The sequence below is a fragment of the Eptesicus fuscus genome, chromosome 3 (assembly GCF_027574615.1).
Source record: "Eptesicus fuscus isolate TK198812 chromosome 3, DD_ASM_mEF_20220401, whole genome shotgun sequence".
Taxonomy (NCBI): Eukaryota; Metazoa; Chordata; class Mammalia; order Chiroptera; family Vespertilionidae; genus Eptesicus; species Eptesicus fuscus.
The window spans coordinates 43,034,992-43,047,047 of NC_072475.1; the positions used below are offsets into that span (position 1 = coordinate 43,034,992).

Consider the following 12,056-nt stretch of genomic DNA (forward strand, 5'->3'; position numbering starts at 1 on the left):
TAAGACAAGTATGCAGTCCAACTAATGCATTTAATCATATGACTTGATTTTTAATATAACATTATATCACAGCCCCTTTTTACATCAAAAAGTGAAATTTATAATGACCACTTTTAATGGCTATGCAATAAGCCATCCAGTGAGTATACTATGATTTAATTACCCATTCCCCTATTGTTGGATTTTTTTTGGTTGTGTCTTATTTCTAAAGCTGTAATGACCATCTTTGAACATGTAGTGCGTTCCCCTCCCACCCACCCTTTTGGTTATTTCTTTGGAACAAATAAATTCTCTGAAGTGGAAATACTGGGTCAAAATTTATGAACACTTTTATGGCCCTTGAAATATGTTGCCAAATTGCTTTTAAAAGTATAGTTCCAGAATACACTGAAGGCTTTGTTAGGCAAATATGAGAGGGATAGGAATGGGATGGGGGGTCCCAATTCCAGGAAACAGCATGTGTAAAAGTGCATTGACCAGGACAGACTTCTGTGATTTATCCCTGGAATGCCATCACATGGCCAAGATGTAGAATTCTATGGCAGATTCTGTTGGCAAACTCAGTAGCTATCCCCCTCTTTTTTAAAGTTCAAATGCATTTATTTTTAGACAACCTACATGACATGTTTTTTTTTTTTTCTTAAAAAACAATGCCTCTGCTTCAATAAATCAAAGTCAAAATAAATGAAGAGCTCAAGATAACATCAGTCCCTTTTAGTTCTGGTGTGTGGATGAAAACAGCAGCCAGTTATGATAACAGATGATAGATCCAAATTGCCAAATTTGTTAACATTTTTCCATTTCTAAACCACCCTTAAAGAGAACGCTATATGGGGTCACACCATCCACGTGGAAGTCCAGCAGAGCAACCATGCCATCTGGATTCATGTTTTCACCAATATAGACGGGCAGTTTTTAAAATTAGCAAGGATGTGCTTGATTTGTTCTGCAGCCCCTGTCATAAAAGGTTTTACTCTTTCTTGTCTCTGTTTTTCAAGTTTTCCTTTGATTGATTTCATGTCATCTTTGATGTACTTCTAGGCTTTTTTTTGTGTGTGAAGCTCCCTCGTTTCCTGCAAGTGACAATATCAACACCAGAGACGACTGTGCTTTCGGTACCTTCACCTTCCACCTTCAGCGGAGGCCTTTCTACCAATAAGTCATTGATGTTACCCTCTGTCCTACTGATCATCTGCCCCTCTACCTCCAAGCACAGCCTAACTGTCATCTCCTGGATTGTGTAGATAGCTGAGAACATCTTATTATGGCTTATAATGTGCCAGTAGTTGATCATGATGGCAGCTAGAAAGAGAGGGCAGCGGTGCTGGCTTAGTAGGAGCCCAAAGCTCGAAGATAATAAGGTACAGCTGGAGCAGTGTGAAGGGGGGGAGGGGGGGGAAGGAGCAGGCAGAAAAGTCAGTAGCCATTTTTTTTTTTTAATTGATACTTAGAGAGAGAGGAATGGAGAGGGAGAGAGAAAAACATCAATATGAGAGCAAAACATCCATTGGCAGCCTCTTGCACGCCTCCCTGGTTGCGGGCACGTGCCTTGATGTGGAATCGAACTGGCAACTCTGGTGCATGGGACATGCCCAACCAACTGAACCTCACTGGCCAGGGCTCAGGAGCCATTCTTAATCTTTTTCTCTCTTGTTAGTCTCTCACCATAGAAGTTAAAAGCCAGATAATCTGCTTCCCAGCTTTTTTTTTTTTTGCAACTAAAAGTGACCACGTGACTCCGTTCTCTTCAAAAAGATGTAGGGAAAGCTCTGAGAAGAATTTCTTTTCTTTCCTACCCCTCTCTTATCCTCCCACCCTCTCTCCCTCTTCCTTCATTCTTTCCTTCTTTCCTTCCTCTCCCCTTTCCTCCCTCTTTTCCTTCCTCCCTCCTTTTCTCCTTCCCTCCCTCCCTCCTTCTCTCTCTCCCTCCCTCCCTTCCTTCTTTTCTTCCTCTCTTTCCTCCCCATTTTCAACCTGTTTATTAAATCTTTCAACTGGCAAGTCAAAGGCTTTTGATTTCTTGATTAAAGGGGACATTGTCTTCAGCACCATCTCTTCTTGCCTTGATGTAATACCTGGAGCTGCAGCAGCCACACTAAGATCATACGGTTGGACAAGCATGAGGACAAAAAGCCAACATAGCGTGGGAAAAAAGGCAAGACAGAAAATCCTCGATAGCACCATTTGAGCAGCTGAGTCAATACCACCAATCACCTACCTCTAACTTCTTGTTTTGTGGGAGAGGGAACCCTTATTTGATTAAACCATTGTTAGTCAGATTTTCTGTTTCTTACAGTCTAGTGCTTCCTAACAGATATTAGACTTCACCGCCATGCCCTGTCTCCCTCAGACAGCACCTGGGATTTAGATTCCAGCCTCATCATATTATAATTTAATCCTGTCCCTTGGAACTGGTGGCATGGACCACCGCATCCCAGTACATGTACTGCCTGCCCATTCACAGTCTGGGTGGTATCCCCTTCCTAGCTCTGGATGCTCCCAGCAGACCTCAAAGTCTGACGCTAGCTCCTATAGTCTCTGAGTCTTGTTTGTTTATTCAGGAGCAACAACCAGGCCAAGACCTTGTATTCAGGGTTCACCAATCACTGACTGGCTCCCTTTGAGGTCTCAAGAAAATCCTGAGCCAAAAGGCTTTTTTTTTTTTTTAACTTTATTTTTATTGTTGACACTCTTACAGATGTTCCTCATTTCCCCCACGTTGCCCACCTCCACCCAACCTCCATCCCCCTTCTCTCTGGCCGTCACCACTCTATTGTCTGTGTCCAAGGGCTATGCATATATGTTATTATTATTATTTTTTGGTAAAGAATTATAAATTTATTAGATCATCTGGAAACCAGATGGGCTGAGCCCCAAAATGGCACCAGCGGGCCAGAGGAGGGGGAGCGGGGTATATATGTCTCCTGTGAAGGTCAGAGTAACCAGTGGGTGGGAGGCCGGGTGTAGGTGGTCCACTGAAAACTGGGTGAGGCGGTTTACTGGAAACTGCAAATGGTTTTTCATGTCTTGAGAAATCTGTAATGAGAATAATAGGAGAACCAACTGCTGGGAGGACGAGAGCCCCAGGTGGGGCCTAGTGGAGCGCAGGGAAAAGGTAGAGAATGTGCCTAACATTCCAGCCTCTTTTTCTTTTTTTCTGGAAAGCTGGGGGTCTGTCTAACATTTCCCTCCTCAAGTATTCTTGGCACTGAATTCTTTCAGAGGAAAATTGGCATTGGGTCTCTTCTATAGCTGCTTCCTGTTGAAAGGAGGCAACATTTTTCTTCAAAGCCAAAAACCCTTACTCTTTGTCAGAGGGACGATGAAGCCTGGGCACAAAAGGAGGTTGTGATGGCGTCTAGGGGTGGTATTTCCTGAGCACAAGTAGGGCTTGTAACCTGGTGGAGCCAAACTGTTTTATAAATGTTAGTATTAATGGGGCACATAAATGTTCTTTGGCTAATCTCTTCACCTTCTTTCAGGCAGTCCCCCCTACACTCCTCCCCTCTGACATTGGTCAGTTTGTTCCATGTATGCATGCCTCTGGTTCTATTTTGTTCATTAGATTCCACATGTAAGTGAGATCATATGGTATTTGTCTTTCTCTGACTGGCTTATTTCACTTAGCATAGTAATCTCCAGGTTCATCCATGCTGTTGCAAAAGGTAAGAGTTCCTTCCTTTTACAGCCACATAATGTAAATATACCACAGCTTTTTTTTATCCATTCATCTATTGATGGGCCCTTGGGCTGTTTCCAGATCCTGGCTATTGTAAATAATTCTGCTATGAACATAGGGGTGCATATATTCTTTCTGATTGGTTTTTCAGGATTCTTAGGATATATTCCCAGGAGTGGGATTGCTGGGTCAAAGGGGAGTTCCATTTTTTATTTTTTGAGAAAACTCCATACTGTTCTCCACAGTGGCTGTACCAGTTTGCATTCTCACCAACAGTGCACTAGGGTTCCCTTTTCTCCACATCCTCACCAGCACTTGTCATTTGTTGATTTATTGATGATAGCCATTCTGGCAGGTGCGAGGTGATTGTAATTTTAATTTTGAGCCAAGCATTTTGGGTTCATTTCTGGATTATTCCCTTACCAGTTGTATGGTCTAGGTCAAGTCAATCTCTCTGAACAACAATTTCCTTATCTGTAAAATAGGGGTGATTAGGGTTGCTGGCAAGGTTTAGAACTGCAAATCTGGTAACCTGGTAGGAGCCAAAGAAATACCTTCCATTTGAAGACAAGTGAGGCTCAGAGCGGAGCAGGAAGGTGCCCCAAATCCTCACGGAACAGAACCAGGGGTAGACTCAGCATGCCAAGCTACATCAAGGTGGGTTCCGGTAGCTGTGTGGTCTCCTCTGTGTACACCTGGTGCTGGGAGTGATGCCTGTTCTTCCCTAGTCACTCAGAATGGGAGCTACAGCTGGCAACACGGCAACAGGCCCACATTCCGCAACAGGCCCCCAAAGGAAAGAAGGAGCCTCTGTGTCTGGACCATGGGGCCTTCGATGCCTGCTGAGACCTCGGAAATTGGCGTGTTGTCCTCAGGCCCCTGGGGTAGAGCGGGGGCCTCCCGTGCCCCTCCAAGTGGCCAGAGTCAGCTCAGCCTACTTACCTCCCCTGCACAAAGTTGCACGTTCCCAGCTGACAACTTGAAGGCTACGTGCCCCAAGCTAAAATTAGGACATGTGCTCTGTCAAAGGATTCTTTCCATGGCTGAACATATTTATTTGAAAGTTCTTATCGAGGAATAAAAATGAGCTCCTCCAGAGGTTTAATGAATCAACTTAATTGGAAGGAACACAAATATGTGCAAACAGAGCTATCTGAACCCACTAATGGTATCAGGACAGGTTTCCTTGTTGATAGCTGAGACTGGAAGCCTTAGGCCCAGGGGCAGAAGGGAAGAGGTGGAAGGGATGGCCATGGCAGAAGTTACTTGACTTGCACAAACTCTCCCAACAATTTTTAAAGGGGATACAGAGGCATGATGATTAGTGAGACCAGAATGAAAAGATGTGAACGGATGTAGCATGAAAGCAAATCCAGGGGTCACAGAGAGCAGCTGATCTAAGGGTGGGCATTGACATTTTATTCACTAACTCCCTCGTGCCCCTTCCCCAACTTGCCAGCCTTGCAGGTCCTATACCCCCGACTTCCCTGTGTAATTACCCACCCCATACTGGCCTCTGCACTGGGGGAGACCAGGCTCCCACACCCCATAGATAGAGTTTCCATCTACCTTCCAGGTCAGCCATAGCTTGAGGAAGGGAGAGCTAGAGGGGAAGTGGGGGAGGGGTGTGAGGCCCAGGAGAAGGGCTGTTCTCATTGGAGCATAGCAAGGTTACTAGTAGTCTCATGGAGTTTCCACCATCCCAGAATAAGGTTGGATCCCCGGTAACTCTGTTCATCATCATACCTGTCATAGGGAACACACAGCTTAATCCCCTGCTTCAGTCTCCTCTACTCATCATGTGAGAAAGCCAAGTGCTTGGATGGCAGAGACCTGCATTCTGGTTCTAACTGGGACCCAGGATCCCATTAGAAAGGAGCCAATCAGGGGGCAGGAGAGGGGACTGGTTCTGCATCTTACTGTGTGACCTCGGTCAAGGTAGTTGACCTCACTAAGCATCAATTTGCTTCTCTGTAATAGGGACTAGTGACCTCTCCCTTATACGCAGAGCACCTAGTTCACTGTCCAGCATATAGTGGGTCATTGACAAACAGTGGCTGTTAGTGTATAAAAACTATTAAAACATAAAAGGATAAGGGATACCGACATTAACAATAATTACCCTGTTTTTCTTGTTCCCCCAGGCCGAGGAAGCCGTAGAGAGGATTGTTACAGCCTTTTCAGCCTGATGCCTGACTTCTCCTGGGGCTACTCACATGGCTCCTAGGCAGATGGGGTCTGGCTGATTTCCATGGCCACGCTCCTTGCACACAACGCCATTCAGACCCACAGATCTGGCATGACCCTGTTCTCAGCTGGGTAGGGTGTCACTCCCGCCCACTCCATAGCAGTCAGGCCAAGACCAGGGGTAGCCCTCCCTGCAGCGGCCACCCCCTGGCTACTCTTTATGGGAGCCTCAGGAAGTTCCCTCTCCAGCTCTTCTAGCTCCCACCTTCCTTGTGCGTGTCCCCTTCTCATCCCTCCTCTGCCCCACTCAGCCTGCTCCTCCACGGTGGCAGTCGTGCTGTGCATGTCCAAAGGGGAGACTCAGAGGAAAGCCCTGCTTCCTGCTACTTGTCTGCCCTATCTCCACAGGCACCAGGCTGGGCAGGTGGGACCCCTGCTAGATGTCCTCAGCCTGGCCCTTCCCCCACCTCCTCCAGCCTGTGGGGATGGGGGCTGAGAGGGCGATCTTAATTTCTCCGCTTCTAATCAGCACAGCTGGGAGAAGCAGCAGGCAAGGGCAGGAGGAGGTGAAAGGCCAGGGGCCTAATCTACAAGCCACCCAGCCACCAGAGCCCAGCTTCCCTCCTAACAAGCCATGTAGCAAACAAATTATCTTTGTTGTTCCTGGGAAATCTGCAAGTACTTACCCGTGTAATTAGCATCTGTGTCTTGTGCCGGCAGTTCAGGTGAACAGGCCACGGCTACCTGGTGCCAGGCCGCCTGTAATCAAAACCAAAGCAGCCGCCGGGGTGCTCTCCAGCAAAGGCGATGTCAAACTCAATCATCTGGGATGGTGTCCCCAGGAGCCAATGCACACTGAGGCCGCAGTAGCTCTGAAATGCAAGAAAGAGGTGGGTAGGAGGCCAGCCGTTTCCACGAACCACCCTGGTCCTTTGATGCTGGGGCAGATGGAGGGCTCAAGGCCTGACCCGCTGATGCGAAGGCCCTGGGCCCAGGGATCTGCATTTTAAGCAGCTTCCCAGGTGACTGATGCACAGCCAAAGTTTGGTAAACACTGGATGTTCTCCAAGATCCCCTGGGTCGGTAGAATAGTAATAGTGATAAATAGCATTTATAGACATACCTCATTTTATGGAGCTTTGCTTTATTGAGCTTTACAGATGTTGCATTTTTTTTTTTTTTTTTTTGCAAATTGAAGGCAAGACTCTCCACCAACAAAAAGATTATGACTCATTTCATGGCGGTGGTCTGGAACCAAACCCGCAATATCTCCTGGGCTGAATGCCTACTAGGTGCAGGGGCTTTATATATGAGTCCGTTATTTCATTGAAAGGTATGAATGTATCTTTTTCTTAATTTTTTTTTTTTAATCCTCACCTGAGGATATTTTCTTCCATTGATTTCCAGAAAGAGAGAGTGGAAGGTAGGTGGGGAGAGAGAGAGAAACATGATATGAAAGAGACACATTGCCCCAATCAGGGCTGGGGATCGAGCCTGCAACCGAGGAACGTGCCCTTGACTGGAATCAAACCCTTGACCCTTCAGTCTGTGGGCCAACGCTCCAACCACTGAGCTGAGCCAGCCAGGGCTGCGTGTCCCCTTTTAGTAAAGAGAATAACTGGCTCGACCAGAGTCTCAGAGCGGCAGGGCTGAGAGTGAAGCTGAGGTGTGCCTGTCTCCAAATCCTGCTCTGGGCCCCTCCCCAGAGTTATTTCCCACCCGGGGCTACGTGTTCCATGCCAGGTGGAGGCTACGTGGCATCTCCCCAACTTTGCACGTGGAGTGGCAGCTCCCTCTCTCAGAGGGGGTAGGGAAGGTGGACACAGGAAGCTCCTGGCCCAATGCGGAAAGCTGTCCTCTGCTTCCTGCTCAAAGCAGGGAGTAACACACAGCTTCTGTCTCCCACTGGGGCAGAATGTGGCCCCTACATAGAGCAGGAAGGATAGGCCAGAATGGGCAAGCAGGCAGGCTAGGAGCAAGATGGAGAGCAGGGCTCAGCAGGGAGCCTGGGGAGGGAGGCACTCCCTGGGGCAGCGGGAGGCCGGCTGAGGCAGCTCTCCCGAATACAAGGCAGAGTTTGCACTCCAGTAAACCCCGGTGTGCATGGATGGGGTGCAGTGTAAGACGATGTTGATTCTAGCCTGGATAGCACAGAGACTGGGTTTTCATCAGTTCCTCGGTGAAGAGGAAATTGGAAATTAATATCAAAATCCCACTGAGTAGTGTCCATAGTTTCCATATGTAATCATGCTTGGCTTAGCTAGGTAGTAAAATGTTTATGATTTTCTTTCCAAGGTTGAGTTTAGTCATTCTCAACGAACCATTTAGTTGGCTTCATAAAGTCCTGCATTAAAGCACCCCTCTAGGTGATGCTGTAGATGGATAGATACCTGGCTAGGTAGACCCTCCTGGCTGTTAAAGTGAAGGCCTGGGGCCCAGACGGCGCAAGTCTCGGGAAGTCGTCCTCCGAGACAGCCGCTCTGGCAAGGCTGGGGCGCCACATGTTACACGAAGCACTGGCTTGACAGGGAGTGCACCGTAAGGCTGTTTTGAGGACGTCTCCTGGCATTTGTGACTCATATGCAGACATTCGAATAGTGTGCCCCTCCCCCAGCACGTGCTTTTGGTAAACCGAGGCCTCGCGGAGCTGCCAGCTGGAGCAGAGGTGGGTGGGTGTGGTCATCGTGGTCAGGCACACTCTGGCACTTGTTCCTACTCCGTCCTGGAAAAGGCAAGAAGCGCAGCAGCCTCCTGGCGCCTGCCCTGATCTTTAGCTCACTCTGCACTAGAAGTGCAGACAGAGATGTGAAGGCCGATGCACACAGCCCTCACCATCTGCTGGAGCTGGAGGCGATGAGGGCAGTTGGGCAGGCTGAGGGCCTGAGGTCCCATCTCATCATCCGTCCACACACACACAGATACACCACACACACTCTCACACATGCACACACAGTTGTGTGTGCACATAGACATGCTCACACATAGACATGCACATCTATATACACACATACACAGAAAGACACACCTTCATTCACAAAGACTCATAAAACAGACCACACACACACACCCAGAGATAGACATGTGCCCAACCTTATATACAAAGAGACACGTAGTCTAACATACACACATACATGGATACAGACACTAACATGCTCATTAGTATATAAGACCCACCCTTATATGCCACACACAGACTCCATACTCTCAGACACACCCTTGTGCACACACACATTTCTTCTCAGTTGCCATTTGGACTAGAGAAGGCGGTGTCTGAACTGCCATGTGTGGGGATGCCTCGTGGCTCCAGGCAGAGTGAGGCCCACGGCCAGGCCCTCCCCTGCAGCCTCACCATGGCCACTGACAAATGCCCCCATGTTGACTGCCCAGCCGCCCCCTGCCTGTCTGATCTTCTCTCCCACACATCAGCAGCCTCTCTAACAACAGCATGCCTTGCCCCACAGCCTACACACACACACACACACACACACACACACACACACACTCAGGTACACAGAATGTGCTCTCTCTCTTTCTCACCATGTCACACAGAGCTGCTCTGTCTCCAGCCTCTCCAGTCACATCCACACCATTTGCCTGTCAGCTTGCCCCCACCCCACTCCACCCCACTCCACTCCCAGCTTTGGTCTTTGTCTCATGCACAATATACGGGGTCCCATGCAGACGCCCTGTATCTGTCTGTCTGTCTCTCGCACACAACGGAACAACTTGAGCCATGGCAAGTGGGAGAGGGTGTCAGGCCCGATGGAAGCTGTTATTCTTAGCCCTGTCACTGAACACTTCCATCCCCTCCCCACTCAGTCCCTGCCCTGCCCGTCACCCTCCCCACGAGACAGAGCCGAACCTGAGGCCAGTCTAATCCCCCGTCTGTGGAGAAAGAGGGAAGGCAGGAGGGGATTGCAGACCAGCACTGAAAAGGAGCAGAAAATTGGATTTATTTTTGCTGCTCCCCCCACCCCCCGGGACTCTGCCTCCAGCTGCTTGGAGAGCAGTTGTGTGGGGAATGATGGAAGAGAGGGAATTTGCATTGGAGAATACTTGCTGGATGGCCTGAAACATTTGTTGCCATTGCTGATCCAGTTCTGTGTGTGTGTGTGTGTGTGTGTGTGTGTGTGTGTGTGTGTGTGTGTGTGTTTAGGGTACAGGCATGTAGGGGGTGGGGGTGAGATGACTCTGAGGAAGCAGGACTCGGGAGAGGGTACCAGGCAGTACCTTTCCTAAGCCATTTCTTAACCTTTTTTTTGCTTTGGAGCTGGAACTGGCTATAAATAGATCAGACCCCAGCTCAGCTTTTGCTCAGCCCCAGGGACTCTCAACTCCCAGAACTCTCTATGCCACTGGGCCCTCTGTAGGCCTGCATCTACCAGGCATTAAAGTGGGGGCCCAGGAGAAAGGAGTTCTATCCCCCAAAAGTCCCACAGATACTTCAACCCCAAAGTTCTGGTTGGGTTTCAAATATTTTATCTCAGGTACCCTCCAAGAGTTCTTTGTTTCCACTCCCATGTGCCCAGCCCTGGCCAGCCCTTCTTTATTTTTTATTTTTTTTTATTTTTTAAATATATTTTATTGATATTTTACAGAGAGGAAGAGAGAGGGATAGAGAGTTAGAAACATCGATGAGAGAGAAACATCGATCAGCTGCCTCTTGCACACCCCCCACTGGGGATGTGCCCGCAACCAAGGTACATGCCCTTGACCGGAATCGAACCTGGGACCCTTGAGTCCGCAGGCCGACGCTCTATCCACTGAGCCAAACCGGTTTCGGCTGGCCAGCCCTTCTTTAGCTTTTGCCAGGACTCTTGCAGTAGCTATTAGCAGGTCTTCCCACCCTCGGCCTCCTTTTCTATCAGTCCATCCTCCAAACAGCTGCCAGTGATTTAAAAGGTAAAAATAAATAAAGCCTGACCATGTCACTCTCCTGCTCAAGACTCTTCTCAGGGTGGCACGCCACGCTCCTCATTCCATTCCCTGCCCCTTGCACCTCACTCTGCACACACAGAGCCAGCGCCGCCCTGAGCACAGCAGGCCCTTCCGTGTCGGCTGCCGTGGCACATCCCGGTTCCTTAGCCTGAGACGCCTTTTTCCTCTTCTTCACCTTTGGGAATTAGAAACCAACTCAGCTGTCATTGCCCTTCTGATCTCGAGTGCTTACACAAACCTTGATTCTAGCCCTGCCTCTGCCGGGTCAGGTCCTCTCATGGGAATGCCCTCTCCTGCCTTCTCCATCTGGCCCAGTCCCGTCCAGCTCAAACCTAAACTTTCTCTGTGACATACTCTCTGGTCTCCCTTCCTTTGGGGTTTTCCAGTCTGTGGCTCACACTGGGCCCGGATTCTTTGGCCCTGTGTTGTCATTTTCCCATTCGGTGTGCAGTCACCCCAGCTGGCCTGTGAGCTCCTGGCGGCTGTTGGGGTGGAGTTGCCGCCACAGCGTCCCCCCACCGCCCCCCCTTCTCCCGTGGAGCTCTGAGTGGTGCTGGCTCACAGCCAGGGCTCAGATTCTTCAGGGGGTGGGGGTAGGAGTGGGGGCACTGAGTTTCAGTCCAGGAGAGGGAGGAGGGCAGGAGAAAGGAGCTCTTAGCAGGTGCTGAGTGAAGACAGGTTCCAGCCCCTGGGACTCCTGCGCACAGAGCAGGGCTGGGGACACAAGGCCTGTTCTCACTTGGCAGCTGTTGGCAAAGCCTGTCCCCAGTGGTGATGCCAGAGGTAGGGGCCCCTGGGCAGGCTCTGGCTCTGATATTGGTCTGCTGAGTGTCCAGGAGAGAGAGAGAGGCTCAGAGTGGGAGAAGCAGAGATAGAGAGGCAGGGAGGCCGACAGGGAGAGGGCCAGCGATAGAGACTGAGAGATCCAGGCAGTGAGTGAGACAGAGACATGGTGACAGAGAGAGGGACAGACAGAACGAGAGGAGATAGAGACACAACACCAAAGGACAGACCGAAAATTCAGAGACAAAGAGACTTAGACACACACACAAAGATAGAAGTGAAATCATAAAAAGGAAGAGAAAGTCGGGGAGAGACCAATTGAAAAGGAGATTGAAAGGAAGGTAGGCAGAAGGAACAGGAAGAGGCAGAGAGAGGAGGAAGGCAGATGTCAGGAGAGAGTGAGGGAGACCGAGAGAGAAAAAGGGAAATGCAGACATAAACAGACATATGGGGATGGGAGAGCCTGCGA

At 49.3% G+C, this 12,056-nt stretch overlaps 1 pseudogene; it reads right to left on the reverse strand.

Annotated features, from left to right (window-relative positions):
• Window positions 1–786: 786 nt before the first annotated feature.
• On the reverse strand, window positions 787–1,294 carry LOC103300658 (translationally-controlled tumor protein-like; annotated as a pseudogene).
• Window positions 1,295–12,056: the final 10,762 nt, after the last annotated feature.